Source organism: Callithrix jacchus, chromosome 8, assembly GCF_049354715.1.
Source record: "Callithrix jacchus isolate 240 chromosome 8, calJac240_pri, whole genome shotgun sequence".
NCBI classification, from domain to species: Eukaryota; Metazoa; Chordata; class Mammalia; order Primates; family Cebidae; genus Callithrix; species Callithrix jacchus.
The window spans coordinates 51,136,027-51,159,695 of NC_133509.1; the positions used below are offsets into that span (position 1 = coordinate 51,136,027).

The window sequence follows — 23,669 nt, forward strand, 5'->3', positions numbered from 1 at the left end:
AATGTTAAAAAAGGGGGAAGAAATAGATTAATCTGATCAAAATATAAATTATGCCTCTATATCAATTTTTGTCAGGCTAAATTTAATCCATAAGCAATTAAATATTTTTGAGATGGGTATGTTTTGTTGTCTACTCACTTCTCTTCACTTTTGATAAAGATTTCTGCTCTAAAATCAAAGTAGCACATTAGAAATTGCATCACTGGAGTAATAGGTATGGACTGTCTTTATACCTATTTCTGTTTTCTTCTATAAATGTCATATATTTACATAGCAAATACCATATGCTGACACAAAGTCAGTTTTATTTCTCTGCTACAAACACAAAGATTGAGTGGAAGATCATGGTGACTATTTTCTAATGCTTTTATTTCATCAAATGAATTGGAAAAACAAAACCAAACAAATAAACACAAGCTCATCTAGCTATCATCTCTGCAGATGTCGTTTCTTGGTAATGTGCTATTATAATTCATGTCAGGTAAACAGTCTTGCAGATGAAGTCAGAATTATTCAGGCAAGTTTCTTCATACCACCCTGTAAAGCTGTTTTCCTCACATGGGGAACTTCCACAAAGACTACTTGTTTACAGAGACCATGTGCATCATGATCCTCTTTTGTGTTTCTCCCTCCCTGGTACCAAGCATATGTTTTTAATGTTAACACTCCCTCATCTATAGAGACCATCTGCTTATTAAAAAAAAAAGTGTTCTCTTCCCTTCTAAGCCAGCTTTTTTCATGAAGAGTCCTCTCTGCTAGTTTCACAGATTTAGGGGAGGGAGAAAAGGCTGTGATCTTCAAGTCCAAATAAGAACATTTGGGGCTCTAGAGGGGCTTTATAGAAGGAGTGGGTGGTGCTTATGTGAATCCCAAGAAAGAGAGATGTCACATACCCAAATGTCTGAAGCTGTGCTTTTTATGCCCACATAGCCAAGGGATAAAGCTTATTGGTCCTGTCTCCACTATATCACCACCACCTAATCCAATAGGTCCAGGTGCTTTATTTTCCTTCTTAGCTCCTGTGCCCGATCTTGGGAATGCAGATATTATGATAATGAGATGTAGATTTCACTGGAAACTTAAATAGCAATTGGTCAGGCAGATGAAGGTTACCGGACTACAAGCCAAAAGAACTCCATGTGCAAAGGCCTAATGTAAGAGCATGTGATCTACAGTAGCACAAATTGCTTGTTATTTTGAAAGCTTAGGGTATCTAGAAAGGAAAAGCAAGAAACAAACAAAGGAGAACTGGAGGAAGATGAAGTCTTGAGCATAAAAATGTCACCCCTATTTAAGACTAATTTGGCTGGTAAATCCTGAGTTTAAATTTTGATACCTCTCATTTGAGGGGGCAAGATCTCAATGCAGAGACTAAGAAAGGGCAATAACAGTGTTGCACCTGCCTTGCTCTAGAGATTCAAGAAAAAGAATAATATTGGCACAAAGTCCACATTTGAGGTTGTGTGTCCAAGAGCACAGGAATCCTGAAAAACCTCAGCTATCATCAGCTTTGTGGAGGCTTCTCCACCTAAACCACAGCTGCTGTCCACAACCTTTCTCTGTATCTCCTAGAAAAGGATGGGTTGAAAAAGAAAGGTTCCTAGTATAGGGTAGTGAGCTTTTCCCCAGGGAAGCAGTGCCAACAGATATTTGAAAGAAACTGTGTAACTTAATAGAGAACTATTACAGTGATGGGGAGTGGTCAATGGTGAGCAGCATCAGTTGGCAGGAGAGGGAAACACATCTTTTGTGGACTCAACCACCAATATCCCACTCTGCAAAGAGAGAAGTGGCCAGAAAATAGCAGGAAAAGCAAGCTGCTGGGATGCAGCAAGAGCTCTTTTCCCTATGCCAAGGACAATATAAAGCCAGGAGAGGAACTGGGGAAATGTTGTTAATTAGTATGTCCAGATACTGATATGTTTTTGAGAGTAAAAGGAGGCACAATTAACAATTGTAGGATGGCCAGGTGCAGTGGCTCACGCCTGTAATCCCAGCACTTTGGGAGACTGAGGTGGACGGATCACAAGGTCAGATCGAGTCTATCCTGGCCAGCATGGTGAAACCCCATCTCTACTAAAAATACAAAAAAATAGCTGGGTATGTGGTGTGCACCTGTAATCCCAGCTACTCAGAAGGCTAAGGCAGGAGAATCGTTTGAACCCAGGAGGAAGAGATTGAAGTGAGCAGAGATCACACCACTGCACTCCAGCCTGGTGACAGAGCAAGACTCCATCAAAAAACAAACAAAAGAAAAAACAATTGTAGGACAAGAGCCATAAATTAGACAGTTCAGGGCACACTTGAAGAAATGATCACTCTACTTGAGACAACTAGATTTTAAACTTGGTCTCCTATCTGATCACTCTTATCTAATCTCTCTTCTTGCCTCTCTTCTGCCTCCCCAACCCCTCCTTTACTTAGAGGTCAGTATCACCACCCACCAGGTGTCTAAAGCCAGAAACTGGATTCCTACCTTTCTCTCAGTCCCTAATGTTACACCTTTGCGTTACCCTCTACAAGGTTTCAATGCATGTCCACTGCACTTAGAAAAAAATCCAGACCTCTGATCATGGCCTATAAAGGTTTACATAATCTGGCCCTTGACTAATTCTTGAGACTTATCTCATGCCATTTTCCCTCTTTTCTGTATCCCACTGAACTTCCTTCAGTTTCTAGAGCCAGCTATGCACTTTGTTCTGCCTTGTGGTCTTTGCACAGCTATTCCTTATGTCCATTATGCACTTCCCCTAGTTCTTCATATGCCTGTCTTCTCATCCTACTTTTTAACCCAAACATTCTCTCTTGGAATAGGCTTTCTTGACCCTCATCTAAAGAAGTTCTCTCTCTCCCTACCCATGCATTAAGAACAACCTTCTTATTTACCAATTTGCTCATTTGCATCTTCTGTCTCTCCCGCTAGTAAGCAGGAAACAACACTGTTTTGTTCATGCTAAATTACTAATGACCTAGCTTAGTAACAAGCTCTTGGTAGAAACATACTTACTCTTTTGTTTTTAAATAAATGTTGACTCATTGAACAGTGTGTAAGGTACTTTCCACCATTAGAACCTACTATCCTTAATCAAGATAAAGAAGAGGAAAGGGAAGATAAGAAGTCCCCAGCCCTACCTACTACAAAACAGAACTAGAGTAAACCTCAGAGAACAAGTTTTCATATTCTTAGTCTTTCCTTTGAGTATCCTTCAGGACTTTCAACTCTCTTCTGAAAAAACCTCATCCTAAAGAATTATGGAGACCTGTATGGGGTCCATTTAAGGCTGCCCCTTCTGACTCCCAGAACTACCATCTTGCTGTCTCTGGTGTTTCATAGACATCAGCTTGATATACTTTGAACATGGCTAAGAACCAAAACTGGGCCTGCTGGTGGATTTCTCATAGACCCAGGCAAAACATCTTTAGTTATCTGACAATCGATATGCACAAATGTAATTATTTGTTTTCTAGGAGTTAGATGAACAAGATCACTCTAAATTCTTGTGTTATTAATTCATGGTAATGAAAGTGAAATATTAATGACTTAGTCAAGTGTATTAAGAATTTGAAGTGCTGTGCAAACTGAAAACTTGCATCCTAGACAGGAGAAAAAAGCTCAAATGCACCAGATGGCTTGGTGACAGCCATTTTATTTAGTGCAGTCTCAGCAGATATGTTTGATAGCCTTCAGGAAAGGCCATCAACTATGCAAGGGAGGGTGCTGTACCTGATTGTCTGGGAGGGCTGTGCCCAAAGAAATCAAATGGATGGAGCCGAGCTGTGCTTCTTTGTGTCTCAAGTGTGCTTGGCCCTGAATGAGTTATTAGGGCATCTCGAGCTATCAGTGAACTCAGTAGCAAAGTCTGCTGCTTCCCCCGCCCCTCCCCTGCATCGAGCTGTCATATCAATGCCTGGCTTTAGAGTAACAATCTTTATACCTCTTAAAATGTGATAGAGTTGAAAGAGCCCAGACTAGGAGTCAGCAGAACTGAGCTCCAGCCAGCCTAACCACAGAGGAGATGAGGGGCGCTGAGTAAGCAATATCATACCTTTGGGGTAAAGTTTCCTTACCTGTTACCTAAAGACAATAAAATCCACCTCTCTGTCTCACTGGGGTTGCTGAAAAAATTAAGACAAATGACATGTTGTAATAAGTTGACTATGCAAACCACAGAGGATGAAATTGTTTTGAGGCTGGATTTGCTTTCTCAACTCTGATACATTTTTGTGTCTCCTTTATTTATACTTTTACAAGAAGTACATCACTCAATAATAGGTTCCTCTTGCAGTAAATTTTTAGTCAAAAATTTTGTCTTTCATTTTTTTGGGTGATCTATGTATATACTAGACATATATATCCGTATTCTGTCATGTCATTGTACTATGCTTATTTATTCTGCCTGATAATATTAAGATTAATTAAGAGTACAAAGGTGGCCAAGCATGGTGGCTCACACCTGTAATCCCAGAACTTGGGAGGCCGAGGCAGGCAGATCATGAGGTCAGTAGTTCGAGACCAGCCTGACCAGCATGGTGAAACCCTATGTCTACCAAAAATACAAAAATTAGCTGGGTGTGGTGGCACATGCCTATAATCCCAGCTACTCAGGAGGCCGAAGCAGGAGAATTGCTTGAACCTGGGAAGTGGAGGTTGCAGTGAGCCAAGATCATGCCACTGCACCACTGCACTCCAGCCTGGGTAACAGATTGAGACTCCATTTCAAAACAAACAGCCGGGTGAGGTGGCTCATGCCTGTAATCCCAGTACTTTGGGAGGCCAAGGTGGGTGGATCACGAGGTCAAGAGATCGAGACCATCCTGGTCAACATGGTGAAACCCCTTCTCTACTAAAAATGCAAAAAATTAGCTGGGCATGGTGGTGTGTGCCTGTAATCCCAGCTACTCGGGAGGCTGAGGTAGGAGAACTGCCTGAACCCAGGAGGCAGAGGTTGTGGTGAGCCGAGATCAAGCCATTGCACTCCAGCCTGGGTAACAAGAGCAAAACTCCGTCTCAAAAAAAGAAACACAAAAAACAAAAAACAAGCAAACAAACTTAAGAGTACAAAGGCAAAGACAGGAGGTCTCTATCTAAATCTACATAGATTTAGAACCCTCTCATTTTTAACTTCTTAAAATGAAACCAGTTAATTAATGTATTCATATATTCCCCAGTCTAGTGCCATAGCTGGATATTCAGCCACAATTTCCAACTTCTACCCAGGATCTGGAATCCTGGATTACCCTAGAGCAAATGAAAAGAATTGGCCCATGTTATATAACAGAATCTGGAAAGCAATAATAATTAGGATAATAATAAACCAAGTACAAGTAAGGGGAGCATTCTCCCTATTGAAAAGGTAGAGATTATTTCTCTATCAATTCTATGAGGAAGCTTCCCTTAGAGCCAGGAAATATCAGCCAGACAGGAGTCTCCCAATGGGCTTTGATTGAGAAGCTGAAACTCCTATTCACTCTTCAATGCAAGGAGTCTAGTAGTTTAGAAAGTAATGATTGCTGTGTTTTAAGTAGTTACAGAATTTCCTTATTACTCCACACCTATCTCCTGACCTTAATAAATCACGCAAATCAGTTTACTACTGGATACTCAAAAGGGGATTTGAAATGTAGAAACTCTGCTAGCTCAATAGAAGTTTACATTTGTTAAACCGCAATCTCTTTCACATTGCTAAATTCTGACTCCAGATTTGTATCTTAGATTTGTTTGGATTATATCACATATTATTTCCTCCGGTTTTGCCTTAATGATTTCTTCTTTTAGCTCCCTAGTTTGTTAATTTATCCATTCAACAAATATCTACTGAGAGCTGACTATTTTCCTAGCACTGTCCTGGACACTGAGAAGGATATACATGAATGCAAAGTCTCTACTCTCAAGGATCTGATAATTGAGTCAGAGTTCACACATCATTCAAACATCTTTAATGATCTCATCAACTCACACAAATAACATCATTACTCTGTAATAATCATAATGGAATAAGCTATGCATCAGTAACAAATAAACCCCCAAATCTCAAAGCCTTAACACAGTGAAGGTGTATGTCTCACTCATGTCACAATCTGATGCAGGTATCTTGGCCTTTCTGTGCTGGCCTCTCCAACTGAGGACCCCAGAGACTCAGGCTTCTTCCAGCTTAAAACTCTGTCATCTCAAAGTTTTTCATTTCCAGCCACACAGATTTAATGTCTCCCTTACTCTCTCCTGCCTCCAACCAAAATGATGCACTATTTCTGCTCATATTCTATTAGTGAGAATTAGTCTCACCCCATTCAGATGCATAGGATCCGTGAAATATTGAGGGGTGCATGAATTTTTCTGGCATACTAAGATTCTCTGACATAGTCTAGGAGAAATAAGAACAAACCCCAGACTGTCATATCAGTTCGTAATTCACAATATATGTAAAATACTAATGTCCACCTGCAAACTAATTTCTAGCACAATATCTGATACATAGCAGGCACACAATTAGTTTTGTGAAATATAGGAAATAATAAATTATGTTGTGGGGCTAATGACTTATACAAATATCAACATATGTATAAGTTAACAGTCACTTAAAACATAAGAAAGACAAACACTATACCATTTCACATTGCCCTTAACTGGCAAGTTCTACAGGTAATAGGTACTCAGGAGATGGAAGCAACCACCTTGGATGAATAACTCAAAGATGAAATAAAGATACAACTAAATACAACTAAGTTGGGTGCATTAGTCAAATAAAATATATTGTCTAATTATTTAGTGAAATAATTTATATATTTGTATAATTTATGATTAAATTGAAAAAATTTCTTTTTAAATTGTATTTAATTTTTTAAACTTTAATTTTAGGTTCAGGGGTACATGTGCAGGTTTGTTATATAGGTAAATTACATGATATGGGGGTTTGGCATACAGATTATTTTGTCACCCAGGTAATAAGCATAGTACCTAATAGGTAGTTTTTCAGCTCTCACCCTCCTCCTACTTTCCACCTTCAAGTAGGCCCCCGTGTCTATTTCCTTCTTTGTGTTCATGTGTACACAATGTTTAATTCCCACTTGTAAGTGAGAACATCCAGTATTTGGATTTTTGTTCCTGTGCTAGTTCACATAGTATCATGGCCTCTAGCTCCAACCATGTTGCTGCAAAGAACATAATCTTGTTCTTTTTTATGGCTGTGTAGTATTCCATTATATATACATACCATGTTTTCTTTATCAAGTCTACCATTGATGGGCATTTAGGTTGATTCCATGTCTTTCCTATTGCAAGTAGTGCTGTGGTGAACATATGCATGCACATGTCTTCATGGTAGAATGGCTTGCATTCCTTTAGATATATGTTCAATAATGGGATTGCTGGGTCAAATGGTAATTTTGTTACAAATTCTTTGAGAAATTGCCTGACTGCTTTCCACAATGGCTGAACTCATTTACATTTCTTCCAGCAGTGTGTAAGCATTCCATTTCCTGGCAAATACACCACTATCTGTTACTTTTTAATTTTTTTCTTCTCTCTTATTTTAATTAGTCAAGCTAGTGGTCTATCTTGTTTATTCTTTCAAAATACCAACTCCTAGATTTGTTGATCTTTTATATGGCTTTTCGCATCTCAATTTATTTCAATTCAGCTCTTGTTTTGGTATTTCTTCTGTTGGCTCTGGGATTGGTTTGTTCATGTTCTAGTTCCTCTAATTTTAATGTTATGTTGTTAATTTGAATCTTTCTAACTTTTTGATGTAAGTGTTTAGCTCTATATACTTCCCTTCTAAAACTGCTTTAGCTGTGTCCCAGAGATTCTGAGTCATTGTATCTTTGTTATCATCAGCTTCAAAGAATTTCTTGATTTCTGCCTTAATTTTGTTGTTTAAATAAGTTATTCAGGTTGCTTAATTTCCATGTAATTTTATGGTTTTGAGTGATTTTCTTAGTATTGATTTCTATTTTTATTGCTCTGTGGTCTGAGCTTGTGGTTGGTATGATTTTCGTTTTTTTAATTTGCTTAGAATTATGCTGTGGCCAATTGGGTGGTGGATTTTAGAGTATGTGTCATGTGCAGAGCAGAAGAATGTATATTCTGTTGTTTTTGAGTAGAGAGTTGTATATATCTCTGTTAGGTCCATTTGGTCAAGAGTTGAGTTCAGGTCCCAAATATCTTTTTAGTTTTCTGCCTCAATGATCTGGCTATTATTATCAGTAAGGTGTTGAAGTCTCCCATTATTAATATGTGGTTATCTAAGTCTTTTTGTAGGTCTCTAAGAACTTATTTTATGGATTTGGGTACTCCTGTGTTGGGTGTTTGTGTATACACACACACATATACATACTCCTGTGTTTTTGGTGTGTGTGTGTGTGTGTGTATGTATATGTATATGTGTATATATACATTATTATATTATATATATATATATACATTATTATATTATATATATATATATACATTATTATATTATATATATATATATATATATATTTAGAATAGTTAGGTATGCTTGGTGAATTGAACTGTTTAACATTATATAATGTCCATTTTGTCTTTTTTTGATCTCGGTTGGTTTAAAGTCTGTTTTGTTGGAAATTAGAATAGCAACCCCTGCATTTTTCTCTTTACCATTTCTATGGTAGATTTTTCTCCATCCGTTTACTTTGACACTATAGGTGTCATTGCAGTTGAGATAGGTGTCTTGAAGGCAGCATATAGTCAGGTCTCGTAACTTTATCGAACTTGCCGCTCTGTGCCTTTAATTGGAGAGGAAATGGGTATATATTATTGGATACATATAGATGTTTTTCTGGTTCTCTTTACAAAGCTTTTTTTTTTTAATGAATTAACACAAAAAACATTGAATCATAAAAGTAGCTGTTCAATTCATAAGCATATTCAGTAACAGTTGGCTTTAACATGTTTTTTTCTTGGTGCATTTAAATACGGTTCTCTGTTTAAATATTTCAATTTGAGACTCTTAAAAGTGATTTGAAAAGCACTTGTTTGCACAGTTTATCCCTAGCAACATTACTCTACTTTATCTTCAATTAATTCCCAAAGTAGGTAGGTACTTTGTTGGGAGTTGAGAGATTTAGCTTACATATTTGTGACCAAGGATGATGACACTGAGTTACTTATTTTTTATTGAAGAAAAAAAACACTAACAATTATTTTCAATAATTTAAAGAAAATGGTCAAATGTATTTGAGTAACAAAAGAATGATTGACAGAACTGAATTCATTCAACCAATGTCATCAAGCTAGTGGGAAATAGACTGTGCTTTTTAGAAAAAGAATAAAATAGAACATAATTCAATTATTAAAGGCAGATATTTATTAAAATTTTGTTTTAGTAATGTGTGTATATGAATAGAGATGCAATATAAAATTATTTCTTACTAAAGGTCAGGGTCAAAAAGTTTGAAAATCACTGACCTAGAGACATAGTAAAGAACATGCATACCTTAGTCATATCAAAATAAGAAAATGGTTAATACTATTCTATGTAATTATACTATCAAATCACATCCACAAATACACATTTCTTTTTTCTTTTTTTAACTTTTATTTTAATTCAGGAGCACATGTGAAAGTTCGTTATATAGGTAAACTTGTTTCTGGAGGTTATTTCATCACCCAGGTATTAAGCCTTATATTTAGCAGTTATTTTTCCTGATCTTTTCCTCCTCCCACTCTCTACCTTCTGAAAGGCCCCAGTGTGTGTTGTTCCTCTCTATGTGTCCATGTATTCTTACCATTTAGCTCCACTTATAAGCAAGAACATGTGGCATTCAGTTTTCTGTTCCTGTGTTAGTTTGCTCAGGGTAATGGCCTCCAGTTGTATAGTATTTCATGGTATATAGATATATATATACCACATTTTCTTTATTCAGTCTACCATTAATGAGCGTTTAGGTTGATTTCATTTCTTTGCTATTGCCAGAAGTGCTGCAATGACCATATGTGTGCATGTTATGATGGAATGATTTATATTCATTTGGGTATATGCCCAGTAATGGGATTGCTGGGTCAAATAGTATTTCTGTCTGTAGGACTTTGAAGAATCACCATACTGTTGTCCACAATAGTTTAACTAATGTATACTCCCACCAACAGTATATAAGTATTACTTTTTCCTCACAACCTCTCCAAGCACCTGTCATTTTTTGACATTTTAATAGTAGCCATTCTGACTGGTGTTAAATGATATCTCATTGTAGTTTTGATTTGCATTTCTCTAATAATCAATAATGTTGAGCTTTTTCTCAAACACTTTTTGACCGCATGTATGTCTTCTTTTGAAAATGATCTGTTCATGTCCTTTGCCCACTTTTTAATGAGATTTTTTTTCTTATAAATTTGTTTAAGTTTCTTATAGATGCTGGATAGTAAATCTTTGTAAGAGGTATAGTTTGCAAATATTTTCTCCCATTCTGTAAGTTGTCTGTTTACTGTTTCTTTTGCTGTGCAGAAGCTCTTTAGTTTAATTAGGTCCCATTTGTGAATTTTTGTTGTTGATGCCATTACTTTTGGTGTCTTAATCATCAAATCTTTGCCCATTTCTATCTCCAGAATGCTATTGCCTAGGTTGTCTTCCAGGGTTTTTATAGTTTTGGAGATCACATTTGAGTCTTTATCTTGAGTTGATTTTTGTATATGGTATAAGGAAGGGGACCAGTCCCAGACCATTTACTGAATGAGGAGTCCTTTCTCCATTACTTATTTTTGTCATCTTTGTTGAAGATCAGATGGTTGTGGGTGTACAGCTTTATTTCTGGGCTCTCTATTCTGTTCCATTGGTCTATATGTCTATTTTTGTACCAGTACCATGCTGTTAGTATAGTTGGAAGTAGGTAGCGTGATGCCTCCAACTTTGCTCTTTTTGCTTAGGATTGTCTTGGCTATTTGGGGCTCTCTTTTGGTTCTACATGAATTAAAAAAATTTTTTTTTATAATTATGTAAGGAATGTCATCGATAATTTCATAGAAATGGTACTGAATCTATAAATTGCTTTGGGTAGTATGGCCATTTTAACAATATTGATTCTGTCTATCTATGAGCATAGAAAGTTTTCCATTTGTTTGTGTCATCTCTGATTTCTTTGAGTGACATTTTGTCATTCTTGTAAATATCTTTCATCTCCCTGGTTAGCTGTATTCCTAGGTATTTTATTCTTTTTCTGGCTACTGTGAATAAAATTATATACCTGATTTGGCTCTCAGCTTAACAATTGTTGGTCTATATGAATGCTAGTGAATTTTGTACATTGATTTTATACATTAAGATTTTGTGGAATTTGTGTATCAGCTTAAAGAGCTTTTGGGCGTAGACTACAGAGCTTTCTAGATATAGGATTATCTCATCTGCAATTGGGGTAGTTTTACATCTTCTCTTCCTATTTGCATACCCTTTATTTCTTTCTCTTGCCTTATCACTCTGGACAGGACTTCCAATATTATGTTGAATAGGAGTGGTGAGAAAGGGCATATTTGTCTTGTGTCAGTTTTCAAGGGGAATGCTCCCAGCTTTTACTCATTCAGTATGATGTTGGCTGTGGGTTTGTCATAGATGACTTTTTATTTTGAGATATGTTTCTTCAATACTTAGTTTATTAAGAACTTTTATTTATTATCATACTTTAAGTTCTGGGATACATGTGCAGATCATGCAGCATTCAATAAGGGGTGTTGAATTTTATCAAAGATCTTTTCTGCATCTATTGAGATAATCATGTGGTTTTTGTCTTTATTTCTCTTTATGCAATGAATTGCATTTATTGATTTGCATATGTTGAACCAAGCTTGCATCCCAGGGATAAAGCGTACTTGATTATGGTGGATAAGCTTTATGATGTACTACGGGATTCGGTTTGCCAGTATTTTGTTAAGAGTTTTTGTATCAAAGTTCATCAAGGATATTGGCCTGAAGTTTTCTTTTTTATTGGGTCTCTGCCAGGTTTTGGTATCAGGATGATGCTGACCTCATAGAATAAGTTAAGGATGAGTCCATCTCCTCAATTTTTTCGAATAGTTTCAGTAGGAGTGGTACCAGCTCTTTTTTGTACATCTGGTAGAATTGGGTTGTTAATCCATCTGGTTCTGGGCTTTTAGTGTTTGGTAGGCTATTTATTACTGATTCAATTCCAGACCTTATTTTTAGTCTGTTCAGGGATTCAATTTCTTCCTGGTTTAATTTTGGGAGAGTCTATATGTGCAGAATTTTATACATTTCTTCTAAATTTTCTAGTTTGTGTGTATAAAGGGTTTCATAAAATTCTCTGATGATTATTTGAAGTTTTGTGGAGTCAGTGATAATAACCCTTTTGTAGTTACTAATTGTGTTTATTTGGATTTTCTCTCTTTTTTTATTAGTCTAGTGATCTATCTATTTAATAATTTTTTCAAAAAACCAACTCCTGGATTTGTTGATCTTTTGAATGGCTTTTCGTGTCTCAGTCTCCTTTGGTTCAGCTCTGATTTTGGTTATTTGTTGTCTTCTGCTAGCTTTGGAGTTAGTTTGTTCCTGATTCTCTAGTTATTTTAGTTGTAATGTTAGGTTGTTATATTGAGATCTAACTTTTTGATGTCGGCATTTAGTACTATAAATTTCCCTCTTAATATTGCCTTGGCTGTGTCCCAGAGATTCTGGTACATTGTATGTTTGTTCTCATTACTTTCGCATAACTTCCTGATTTCTGCCTTAATTTTATTACTTACCCCAAGGTCATTCGGAAGCAAATTATTCAATTTCCATGTAATTGGACAGTTTTAAGTGATTTTCTTAGTCTTGATCTCTAGTTTTATACTGTGGTCAATGAAAGTGAATGTTAATATTTCAGTTATTTTGCATTTGCACAAGAGTGTTTTGATTCTGATTATGTGGTTGATTTTAAAGTATGTGCTGTGTGGCAATAAGAAGAATGTGTATTCTGTGGTTTTGGGGTGGAGTGTTCTGTAGAGGACAACCAACTCCATTTGATCCAGTGATGAGTTCAGTTCCTGAATATATTTGTTAACTTTCTGCCTTGGTGATCTACCTAATAACTGTCAGTGGAGTGTTGAAGTCTCCCACCATTACTGTATGGGAGTCTAAGTCTCTTTGTAAGTCTCTAAGAACTTGCTTCATGATTCTGGGCGCTCCCAGGTTGGGTGTGTATATATTTAGAATAGTTAGGTTTTTTTGTTGAATTGAACCCTTTACCATTATGTAATGCCCTTCTTTGCTTTGTTTTGTTTTGTTTTTATCTTTTTGGCTTAAAGTCCGTTTTGTCTGAACTTAGGAATGCAATGTTTGCTTTTTTCCTGTTTTCCATTTGCTTGGTAGATTTTTCTCTATCCCTTTATTTTGAGCTTATGGGTGTTATTGTCATTGCATGTGAGATGGGTCTCTTGAAGACAGCATACCAATGTATCTTGGTTCTTTATGCAGCTTGCCACTTTGTGCCTTTTAATTGAAGGCATTTAGGCTATTTACATTCAAGTTTCATACTGATAAGTGTAGATTTGATCCTGTTATAATGTTAGCTGATTATTATGCAGATTTGTTTGTATGGTTGTCTTGAAGTATCACTGGTCTGTGTTTTTGTAGTGGCTGGTAATTATCTTTTCTTTCCATATTTAATGCTTCCTTCAGGAGCTCTTGTAAGTCAAGTCTCCAGGTAACAAATATCCTCAGCATTTGCTTGTCTAAAAAAAGTCTTATTTCTCCTTCACTTATGAAGCTTAGTTATGAAGCCAGATATGAAGTTCTTGGTTGAAATTTCTTTTCTTTAAAAATATTTAATATTGGCCCCCAGTTTCTTCTGGTTTGCTGCTGAGACATCTGCTCTTAGTCTGATGAGCTACCTGTCCTTTCTGTCTAGCTGCCTTTAACAGTTTTTCTTTCATTTTGACCTTGGAGAATCAGATGATTATACACATCTCTTCTTAAGAATGCTGGGTAGATTTTGAGAGCATCTGAGTGTTAGCTAACAATTTTTACAGACAAATTTCTCTCTTACTTGTGCTAGGCCTATTTCTTCTAAGTGAGAAGGAATAAATTGGGATTAAGTAGTTCTGCTTTATCTGTTATTCTTAATCCATTTGCTCCTAGCAGAAGGCCAATATTTTCTTGTTTTTCCTATGGAAAACATAACTGAAACCAAGCTCCTTTTGGTTACCCACATTCACATCTGACTCCACTCCCTCTACCTTTGGTTTCCAGATCCCATTCAAATTAATTTACCCTACTCTCTATATTGATCCTGGATCATGTACCTTTTCTTTTATTTTTGGCTAATTATCATTGAAAAGATTAAATCACTCGAGATCTATACAGCAACAGTAAATTACTTAGCTGTATCCCCTCTTCCTCTCTGTTATTAACAATTTCATAACAGCAGATGGTTTCGCAGTAGTTAAACATCTGCTTTGGGGTCCTTTGGTGAGTGAATTTAACTTCGCCAACTTTTCACCTTTTCTTGCCTTATATTCTTACCCATGTTGCTGGAACAAATTTCTTCCCATAGCATTACTACTTTATTTTTCACTGACATATGGTCTAATCCATTTTTTAAATGCCTGTTCCCTCTTAGTTCTTAGAGATATTCTTGGCCTTTTGGTAAATCCTTCATTTTCTTCTGCCTCACTTGACCTTTATCCTTGGCATCCATGCATTATTCTTTATTCTTCAATTCAATTTGAGCATTAAAGCCCTGTAGCGATTCCCAGCTTAACAGTCCCTTTAGATTTCAGTATAGCATATACAGTTTTTCTCTTGACATTATTCTCTACTGATCTCTTTGCTGCAAAAAATGGTGACCTAGTTTAAGTAGGTCCTTTATGTGGCAGTTTTCCTTATTTCTTGAAATATTAGATACTTTCCCAGTAGTTATTTTACTTTTTAAGAAGCAATTGAGTAAGGGAGTCATTGTGTAATAAATATAGGTTCTCCCACCATGATAATAAATTGTAGGATAATTTAATTTCATGAATTTTAGAATTCTTTTTCTTCCTTTACAAAAAACAAAAAAAAATGCTAGTAATTTGAAGTTCTGTTCTCCCTTTCCTGTCCTAATATAGTGGGGTGTTCCCTTTACAATTACTCACTGAAACATGCCTCACAGCACTTCATTTGCCTGCCTGTAAAGAAAGTCAATGACATTTTAACACAGAATCATCAAAAGCTTAGCAAAAGCAATGCAAGACATATTTTTCCAAACTGTTAAGTTGTTTGACTTCCACTGACCTCCTCTCAGAATGAACACAATTTTCCCTTTATCTGTGTGCCATTCCTTTAAACCCAATGCTGTTATATAACCAAGATCACTCTTAACATGGCAAAAGATAAATATGATAGCTGATGTTTACTCATGTGCTAATAAAACCAAGATCACTCTTAACATGGCAAAAGATAAATCTGATAGCTGATGTTTACTCATGTGCTAATAATTTACAGTCATACGTCTCACAAGAGAACCTGATAGAAGAAGGTAATATTTAATTCAAATATATTACTTTCATTGGGAAAGCCAGGCTCTGTGACATGTTTCAGGAGATAAACTGAAAGCAGAGGAAACCTCCAAATTGTAACACATAGGTGACTGATTTCTGTGTCCTCATATAGGTTTGACCAAGAGCCCAATTTAAACAAGTCCTTGTTTCACTTTCTCTGTAGACACATCCATATTCTAGAAAGCTTGCATCTCCTATCAGGCAACAGCAGCTCATTTTCTATTTCTCATTACCTCTCTACTGAAATAAAAACAGAGCCCAGAGACACTCATCATATACCATGGGCTTTTTGGAATGTAGACAATAATCAACTATGAAGAATTGCCTAACATAGCTCCTAATCATTAACTCTGTCACATTTTGATTGTTTAATAAATTTAAGAACATAAACTAAAATGGAAATAATATGAATTCCAGGTAGAATATAATACAAATTTATAGAGTTTTGCAAAATCTTTGCACCTTGCAAATATTAAGAGCTAAATTAACATGCCCTTTAGCCTAAGACACAGTGGCATCTGAACAGTTTCAGGGATTAACAGTTTTAAATTCTGCTTGGAGTACAGGTGCCAGTTGTACAATAGAATCATCCCACTTTAATAGAAAGTTATAAGTTTCCAGAATTCACAGGAGTCTGGCTGGCTTCTATCCAGGACAAGAATGTAGAGGAGAGGTAATCAATATGCCCTAGCCTGTCCTGCAAGGTTTATTTTAAGATTAATTTGAGTTATGGTAGGGTCTTTGTGAGATAGATCATCCTTACAGAGTAAAGCAGATCCATGGAAGTGTCCCGGATGGGTCTTCAGGGAACCAGAGCAAAATGTCAAGAAGCCCTCGAAGTCTCTGTTTTTATTTTATGAGGAGTAGAGGATCAATAGTAGTGATTGGTAGAGTCCAGTTGATGAAAAGGTCCATAACATGGGAGGATGCTTCCAGCAGTGATTGGCAGAGGGACCAGGTTGCAGCTTAGAGGCAAGAATTAAAGTTGCATAAGCAATACGAGCTGAGCCCAAACACTGGGTAATCTAGAAATAGCCTTGTCAGAAAAGCCATGCTGGAGAGAATTACAGAAATCAATTTTGGTTGCAAGCAAAGCCTTGTTTAAAATTTCAGCTTGCTAGATACTAACAACTATGAGAGATTCTTCGATTCAAGAAAATTGGAGGCAAATGCTTTGGGATACTACTGTGTGATTGACACGGTGGAGTTCCAGGAGTGAAATGTGGTGTCTTTGTAATGAGGTTGAGAAAAACCTTCCCATACAGCTACACCATAGTTTCTATAATCACTGTAAATATTACTAGTAGGTGAAATTAAAATGTTTATGAAAATACTTATAAACTTTAAGGCATTTACATTTCTAAATAGTTGCTATCCATTTACTACAACATTAATTTATTCTCTAAGAATTAGTGGAATCTTTTTTTAAGTCAATCACAGCTTGTGGTAGGTGAGAGTATATTTTGTGACAACTGAAAAATTTAAGTAACAGAGAATAATTATAATAGGACAGTTTTTGCTGGTGACGAGAGAAACAGAAACTGTTAGAAGTCCATTTAACTCATGATTCTGATAAGACAAAATATGCATAAAAGCTAATTTGACTAAAATAGCACCTTATAAACTCTGCATCATAAGGGAAATTTCTTGGTTCCATTGTTTTTAGTTACTGTGGCTCATCTCTGCCTTTAATGCTTATGTTTCTCTGTCAGCTTGTAAACCCACTCACTTGATCCTGCCATTCCTTCTATGTTTGGAGCCAATTTACAACCAAGTCTGCTTTAATTTCTTCTTCATCTTTAGTATAAATCGTAACCCCTTTGCAATTTGGCCTTTATACCCATAATTCCACTGCAACCAAATTTCTCCAAGCTTACCAGTGGTTTCTCCTGCACCACACTCTTTTACACTCTGGATGACATTAAATGTTTTGATCTTCTGCCCCGCTTTTAAAAACTATTTCTTATCTAACCTCTACAACTGTTTCCTCTATTCCTTATTAAATCTTCTAGAGGTCTCTTTCCCTCCCACCTGCCTGCTGTCATTTGAGTTTTAGTTTTTGACCGTATTCTAACTGCCCTCTATCTTTTCTCCTTCAGAAAGTTTATTTGTTCTTAGGATGCAATCACCATCTTTATCTCCAAATATTATCTGTCAGGTAACACATCTCATACATCTCTGCCTATTAATCTTCAAAAACCACTGCTTTGTTCATTTTATTTTTCATTTTTAAGAGACAACACAGATGCTTGGATTCATTCCTTCTAATCACACTGTTCTCATTTCCTTAATTACATGTTATTATCATTCTCTGCTCCTGAAATATGAATCCTGTTTTTGTCATTAATACAAATTATGGACTTCTCTGAGACCCATCCTCCACAGTTGACTTCTTCCATGAAACATGTCTTGATAAATCCTAGTCCAACAATGAAACGTTGGACTCATTAAACGTTTCTACCACTTTTCTATACCACCCAATCATTACCTTTTATTATCTAGCTTATCTAGATCATCAGTCTCAAAATATAACACACTATATGATCCAATTTATATAATATTTTCACAAAGACAAAGCTATAGTGATAAAGAACAGATCAGTGATTGCCAAGGGTTGGGGGGAGAATATGACCATAAAGGGATACCAAAGGGGGCTTTTACGGGTGATAAAACTGCTCTGTATCCTGATAGTAGAGGGCATTACACAAATCTATTCATGTGTTAAAATTCATAGAACTTTACATCTAAACAGTCAACTTTACTGTGTGATCATTTGAAAAATAAAATTTTTAAAGGAGTTAGGGCTCTGGATAATGTTTTCATCTCTTTTTTTCATTTTGAAAACTTTGGAATAGAAAGGAGGCTCATTAAAGACTAGAGCTGGTCTGCAGATAAAGTTTTTAAAAATCGAATTTATCTTCTGGGTTCTGTGTGGTTCCACAATGAGAGTGTGAGCACATGTATAATGGCCATAAATATGAAAAAGAAGCATGAAGTAAATTAAAGTTTTACAAGTGTCACTCAGCCAATTTAGCAAATAGGCAAAAGCAATCCTTCCAAAATATCTTCTGGTAGCTTGCAGCAATGAGTAACCACAACTGTAAAAAGCTAAGAGTTAAGAGAAAGGCACACACTATCAACTCAGAGGGTGATAAAACTTAGGAGGCATCTCAGGTCGCAATCCTTTCTCTTAACCCGAAATCATTAATAACTAGTAGAGTCTAATTTCACCAGGATTCTAAAGCCTATCTGTGTTTTGGGTTTCGGATGGATTTTCTTGTTTGTTTGTTTGTTTGTTTTGAGACAAGGTCTCACTTTGTCACACAGGCTGGAGTGCAGTGGCACAATTTTGATTCACTGCAGCCTCAACCTCCTGGACTCAAGAGATCCTTCTACCTCAGCCCCCCAAGTAGCTAGGACTGCAGGCACAAGCCACTATTTCTGGCTAATATTTTCTATTTTTTGTAGAAATGAAGTTTTGCCATATTGCCCAGACTGTTCCCAAATGCCTGAGCTCAAACAATCCACTTGCATTGGCCTCCCAAAGTGCTAGGATTACAGGAATGAGCCACTGCACCTGGCCTGTGACTTTATTTCTTACCTTGATAGAAGAAATTACATTTTTACACTGCCACACAACAAATACAACAGTGACTTGTTTCACAATTGATACAGCTGACCTCATGTACTTTTGGACAACATTGTCATGTCTTGGAATTATAAATTTTTCTCCTTCTATAATTTGGGATCTGGTGGGAATAAGGTGAATATATTATCTGATGTTACATTCATGGTTAAGTGCCTGATTTGGGGTGAGCTTTACCAAAAACCTTCAGTCTTTGGAAGTCTTTTACAAGTCTCCTATAATCTTCTTCAATCAAAAGTTACCACCGCAGGGACATTGCCTTCTTTGCAGGCAGCTAGAACTTCCACAACTTTTTGTTAGGCAGAACTTTTCTAACCCAAGGCATGATCAATATATTTTAAAACTAGAGGCAGTCCCCTTTGCTAAAGTTATCTGCAACCATTTCTTTTATTGCCACTCACAGTTGGAGATTTTCTTATTGGAATGTAATCAGCACCATGATAGCCTTGGCACTCTCGAAGCTCCCAGCGATCTCTTCAGAACCTTGAAGTATTCCAACTTGAGGAAGGCTGGATCAAGCAATGGCCCAAGGCTCTCTGTGGGACACCTCAGATATTATGTGATGGGCACTTGCCCCTCTTGAAGCATCTCATCCAGGCTTGCTATTCAAGGTTCAAATGCTTCCTTCCCAGGAACAAAAACAGACCTGAATATAATCTCTTTTATAGACACTGGGTTCAATCAGGGAAGAGTTATTTTGCCTGTAGAATGCCTTATTTCAAGGCTTTGGGCTTAACAATCATGATGTCAAGGAGTTACTCAAAGGCCCAGCATATCAAGCCTATCAATACTACATCTCCCCTTCTACCTCAAGCAGTATTTTTGCATTCATATGGGCACTGTCCCAAAACCGTTTTCTCAAAAAACTGTCAGTCGAGAAATGTTTCTTTACCTCCAGGAGTTTACTCTTGGTAGTTTACTTAACTACCCATTAGGTTGTATAATATGCTCTGTGACCACTGGTAGGCTGTATAATCTTACTAGAGAATTGTTTTTGAAAATATAAAGCAAAAAAGCTAAGCCAGAGAATACAAGGCTTTCACAACTTTGAGATTATTCTTAGTACCCCATTGCTCATGGTAAAGTACACCCCTAAATTTCCAGTTAGCACCTCCCGGCCCAGCTGTTGGAGAATTAGCACAACAGCAGTAGAATAGATAGGATAACAAAGAGACAAAACTACGGTAAACATATTGCTCAGCATCCCAAGAGGGATCTCTAACTAACAAGGGATGGTTCCTCACCCTGTAGAAGGGAAATTCTGAAGCATATTTCATACAGTCTCCCAGAAGTGTCACAACAAGACTGAGACCCAGTTGCCCACAGAGGAAATCCATACATTAATATCGAATCACTTACTTCCCCTTCTTCCATCCCTCACTTCCTCATTCCCTCACAATGCTTCCTGAAGTAACCTTCAAAATAAATTCCTTGTGTCCAATTTGTCATAGTATTTGTTTGGGGCAAAATAATTTAAGACAGTGTCTGTGTCTCATACACAAAATTTTTATAATTTCAACTTTCCAGGCTTTTTGCTGATTAGATTTAATTTATTTTTATTCAAAGATTATTTATAGACAGCAGCAATTTTACATTATGCATGCCCCTGCATCTTTGGAATTCTTAGATTACAAAGAGAAATAGCTGAAAATTAAATGCACACACACACACACACACACACACACACACACACACACACACACATATATATATTAGAATGTGTAAAATATGAGTAATAAAAAAGTTTTAAATGTGAGATGCTGAAAGAGGGAGCTCAGAAGACCGGATAGGACTAAAGGAGGTAACAGTGAAGCTTGACCTTAAATTATAGCAGGAATGGGACATCCAAATGTCCAGAAGAAGTTCCAGGCAGAGGAAATGATGAGTGAAGACACCGAGTTAGGAAAGCACAAGGTGTGTGTAAGAAACAATGAGTAGTTCTGCTTATTCCAAATACAATATATAATAAGGACAAGTAGTGAAAGATTAAAATGGAAAGGCAGGATACTGTCAGACCATGGATTCCCAATCTATGCTGTTTATTGGGAAAGCAATAGCATACCATTAAAAATATTTGAAAAATAATAGAAATATCATATCTTTCATGTCTCAGTTCACCTTTACCCCTTTATACCACTGCCCCTACTTCTCACTCTATCAAGGCTTCTTACTTTGTTTCCTTCATAGCATTATTATAATATGTTATTTTTATTAATTTCTCTCTTATTATTTCTCTCCCTCAGTGATATGTAAGTTCTCAGGTGACCTATTTAATACTATGCATTTAGTGCATTTTATAGCCTCTTCCAAATAGTAGGTGCTCAATTTAAGTATGTTGAATAAATTAATGAATGAGTGGTCTTGTATTCTAATGGTTCTGATACTTTATCTGATATTTCTCTGACAAAAGATTAAGCTCACTTAACTTTCTCCTCCTCTCATACAGTGTATTCAAACTGAAATCAAACCTACAATATCTAAGATATCCCAGGCTTCCAGACTCACACAGACTGAACTTTAATTACGGTTATATGTGATTTGAGAGGGTGCCAAGAGACTCACCTGACAACCTCTAATATTCTGTTTAATCAAACTTGAACAGAAGACTTGGCTATTTACCCTCTTGGCACATGTGACATTCCAGGCTGGAAGGTTTTTGTTGAGGGCCTGGCTGGTTGACTTGCAGAGCTGGTCCTTCCACTGGACAGGGTTTTCCTGTCACTTCACAGGTTAACACAGATGAATAAAGGAAGGCAATGTGGCATGCTTTATCTCTGTCTGTTACAAGTTTTTTTATTGTTCTAGCCAAGCCTATGTCTCTATAAGTCCATACACCCTTGGTTATAACACAAATCTTTGTATTTTCAATATTGACTCTTAACATTAGACACTGAGTGTGCTATAGGCACCCTTTCCCCCTAACATTAAAACACCTCCCTTGTATAACTGCCCTAGCCTTGAATAAATAATGTTTTAGAGAATGATGAATTTTGCAATTGTGCAATGAGATAGCAACAGAAATACTTATTCCCATCCCTTCATAACTGTTTGTTTATATAACAGTGACTACTTGTCAACTACATAGGAACCTGAGTCTTTCATTTCCAGAATAAAGGAAGGATTCATGTCAACACAGAGAAACAACTTCCCAAGCCTTACTACAAAAGAAAGAAACTCTTGAGCAGACAGATGGCATCTGTTACCACCTGGTCTGAGCATAGGTCATTTCTCCAATAGCACAAAAATGGCCTCAACACATTACTGCGATACTCAGGCAAGAGAATTTGTCCAAACTGGCAGCTCCACCAACTCGGCTAGAAGGGAGGCAACACCTCAAAAAAATAATCAGGGCAGATAGAGAGGAAGAGGATTCTTCTCTCTACACAGAACCCAGAATGACATGCCCAGGAACTCAAAGACAATCAGGGTAGTTAATCACATGTTTAACAATAGCAGTGATCACAACAGAGAGAAAAATAGAAAAAGGATATCTCAAGTTTAATGTGAACAACAGAAAAATTGCCAGATAAAAGGGAAGAGGGATGAGAATAATCTTTATTTCATCTGAAAATGCAGACTTTCCAGCTTCCATTGTTCATGGCCTCATGTGTCAACAGTCCTACCAGTGTCTCCTGTTTTCAATTTTCTAGCCCAGACTCCCAAATGCTTCCCTGTTAATCCATCCCCTTTCTTTTTTTACTTCTCTCTTTCTGTATCCTTTTTTCCCTTCTTTTCCCTTTCTCCTCCCTGTCACCCCATACTTGTTAAAATTGTTATTTGCATATAGTATTCATAATAACTTCATATCATAGCTAAGTGACTTACATGGGGGGGCACTTTTGATAAATATTCATTTAAGATTACTTTTCTCCCCCTTTTGCCACAGCTCCCGCCCCACTAACCCATGCAGCCACCATTCTTTTTGTAGTTCACAAAACGAATGAAGTGCAAGGATTTCACTTCAGTAAGAAACAGGAATCAGGACTTTTGTCACTGACTTTCATGAACTGGGCTTCCAACTTTTAAATGTGGTGCATAATTGACACTTTGATACTTTTAGGCTATGGTGTATTCTCACACTCTCGTGGGGAAAAAATACTTGCTGACACAATCAGGAAACAGATGGTGACAAAGATCTTATACTTTGGTGCCAATCAATATGTTTTACTTGCCACTACTAAAATCTCATTTGTAGGACCCAGGAATTTAAAGGAATTTTTCTGTTCTTTTTTTCTATCCTTTAAAGACTATTTTTAAGATTCTTCAAGGCTTAAAAGTTTTATTTCATTTTTCCTTTTCAGTTTTATTAATGCAATTCTAGAAGGGTTTCAGCTTATATCTGCCAGAAAAAAAAAATTGTGAATTTAAAGTGTTTTCTTCTTTATTGTCAGTGACAGAATAAGTCTCTTAACCCTTTCTCCCTAAAATTCAAACACCTTCCTTGATTATAACTACCCTAGCCTTGAATAAGCAATGTTTTGGAAAATGATGAATTTTGCAATTTTGCAATGAGATAGCAACAAAAATACTTATTCCCAT

The 23,669-nt window shown here is 36.6% G+C and overlaps 1 long non-coding RNA gene across 4 annotated transcripts in view; it reads right to left on the reverse strand.

Annotated features, from left to right (window-relative positions):
* The window catches only part of LOC103795651 (uncharacterized), a 656,956-nt gene that overhangs the window by 551,576 nt on the left and 81,711 nt on the right, over window positions 1-23,669 (reverse strand). Inside the window, exons 3-4 of one of the 4 annotated variants that reach the window (XR_013521686.1) lie at window positions 8,618-8,745; window positions 4,069-4,116 (exon numbers count right to left, since the gene is read on the reverse strand). The exons of the other annotated variants lie outside the window; for them this stretch is intronic. This is a non-coding gene — a long non-coding RNA (uncharacterized LOC103795651). The remainder of the gene's footprint in view (window positions 1-4,068; window positions 4,117-8,617; window positions 8,746-23,669) is intronic. 4 annotated transcript variants of the gene reach the window in all.